Source organism: Pinus tabuliformis, chromosome 8, assembly GCF_031772625.1.
Source record: "Pinus tabuliformis cultivar Carrire ecotype Pingquan chromosome 8, CPIR1, whole genome shotgun sequence".
Classification (NCBI taxonomy): Eukaryota; Viridiplantae; Streptophyta; class Pinopsida; order Pinales; family Pinaceae; genus Pinus; species Pinus tabuliformis.
In genome coordinates this window covers 703864073-703866648 of record NC_142294.1, presented here as the reverse complement: position 1 = coordinate 703866648, position 2576 = coordinate 703864073, and the positions used below count along the sequence as shown (strand labels likewise).

The following is a 2576-nucleotide window of genomic DNA, read 5'->3' as shown; positions in this document are numbered from 1 at the left end:
CAAGATTATCAAAGACTGTATTCAGATTGCTTTCAAATTTACTACCTTCTGTATAGTTAACTCTACTGTCACACATATATGGCGGCTGTGCATTGCAAATCTGTCCATGAAGCAAAACGATGAACTTTGAAACAACAATTATGTAGAATAACATAATTGTTTGTTGCTTCAGGAACATGAGAGTGCATCCAACAATGGTTCGAATTGCCATGGCTAGTGGAAGATGGAGAGCCCTAGTGCAAGGAAGTTATATACACGGCCTGTATGTGATCTATAAATAGGCAACAGAAGACACACACAAATCTCACCCGATTTTAATCATATAGTTTTGAAGTAGAGGAGAACCCAGTACAAAGGCTTTGCCTTCAACATAAGAAAAGGGATCTCCTACAATACAATGGTGATGGAGCACATGATGATTCCTGGAGAAGTGATCCTTCAAGAGGTATATTTTCTCAGCATTATTGATTACTCTACAACCTTGGCTAATGAGGCATTTGAGTTGATAGGCAACATAGTATCCCCTCTTTGTCTCTTTGCATATGTTGCAGCAACCACCCAGATTCAGGAAAAGAGAACAAAAAGGTTTTAGGGCATCTGACTAGATTGTCAAGTGTGTTGCTTCTATCAATTCTTGCAATTCCTACAAAAGGAAAGTTGGAAGGGGCAGAGTCAGTCTTACAAGCAGTGGGGGTGTTGGCAGCAATAGTTATTGTGCACCAGTGCGGGCACTTTCTTGCAGCCTATCTGCAAAATATATGTTTAAATAAATTTGCCATTGGCTTCAGCCCAACTTTGTTGAAATATAATCTAAGAAATGTAGAATGCTCATTGAGAGCCATTTCACTAGGAGGATATGTGGGGTTTTCGAAGAGGCAGAGGGATAATGATATAGTTGCAGATGATAAGGATTTACTAAAAAATAAGTCGGTTATAGGCCGTGTTATTGTCACAATTGTAGGTGTGGTGGCCAACATAGTGTTCGCTTACACTATCCTTTTCGTGCAAGTTTTGACTATTGGAGTGGTGGAAAAGGAGCCCTTCCTAGGTGTCATGGTTCCTCAAGTCTTTGCCTACTCTGCAGTTGCTCGTGAAAACATGGAGTCCGACGATGTGGTGATGGTAGTCGACAGTCATCTGTTTAGTGTGAACGAGGAAGAGGTGGTTAGTCAGGTCCACATATACTTCTTACCAGGGTTGCCAAAGATAAAGAAGGAGCCATAAATGTTGATAAAAGTTCCACGTGTTGATTTTTGATAGGAGGGAACGACAAAAATGAAGCGAGGAGATTGGTTGGGCTGAATAATGTTTGCCCAACCAACTCCATAGAAAAAATGCCTTTCGGCGTAATAATACAAAAATACAATTATTTGCCTAATATTATACATTGGCAAATAGGTAAATATTTATAACGAAAATATAACTAATGCAAAGTGATTGTTATATCGTAACAAGGACTAATAAGATATTTACTATTAATATAATGACCATTATTTGAATAAAATTCTAAAATTATTATTAACTAGGGCTACATAGTAGCTAGTACATGTCACTTACCTTAAATATAGCTTAATTAAACTAAAAAATAATGAAGACAATGATTTTCATCACAAAAATAAAACAACTAATAAAACATTGTTGAATTGCATCACAAAAATGAAAAAATATGATTAACTAATATTGTTTATGATTAACATATATACACTTTATATATATATGTTTATTATTATTATTATTATTATTGTTATATATATATATAAACATAATTTTTTCTAATTAAATTTATTAAAATATGTTTTTAATATAATAACAAGTCATCTTAAATTGAAAATATAGACAAAACTATAATTAATGAAAATGGACATAATAGAAATGCAAGTTACTAAATAACCAAGAATAAGACCTCAACCAATCACTTTACAAATAAATAAATTTAAATAATAATAATAAAATAACAAAAAATGAATTCTAAATGTTAAACTATGCATAAGCCACATAAATTTTTTGTCAAAGATAAACTAATAAGCACTCAAAGCAAAACGAATACTTAATACAATGCCTGTCATGGGTATAATAACATTTAAATAACTAATACGTGAGTAATACGTTGTGAGTAATGAAGTATTTTACCATTTAATCTAAAAAATTTGTTTATATCAACTTAATATTAATAATAATAAAATTGAATATTATAAATTAATGTTATTTCGACCATAAACTATTATTATTTTACTACTTTGATAATTCTAACAAATCATGATTAACAACTTATTATTTACACCAGAGGCACATCTATTTCAAAATAGGTCTTCTATAATTTAAAATTAACTATCAATAATTATTAGGTGGATGGTAGAGATTTAACCTCTATGGAATATGCTCGAATATTCTAGTAATATTCATAGATCAAGGATTAAGATTTATCTCCAAATTAGTTATGCCCATTTACTTAATTTAGCTTAAACTAATTAATTAAAGAAATTTTGTATCAACACATGCCATATTTGGTAAGTGATATTGATAGACCATGGTGTTGTAACAAAATTTATTTACAAGTTAATAATATCCATGGTAAA

The 2576-nt window shown here is 31.3% G+C and overlaps 1 pseudogene; it reads left to right on the top strand.

Annotated features, from left to right (window-relative positions):
* The first annotated feature begins 209 nt into the window (after nucleotides 1-209).
* LOC149237562 (putative membrane metalloprotease ARASP2, chloroplastic pseudogene) lies at nucleotides 210-1224 on the top strand (annotated as a pseudogene).
* Nucleotides 1225-2576: the final 1352 nt, after the last annotated feature.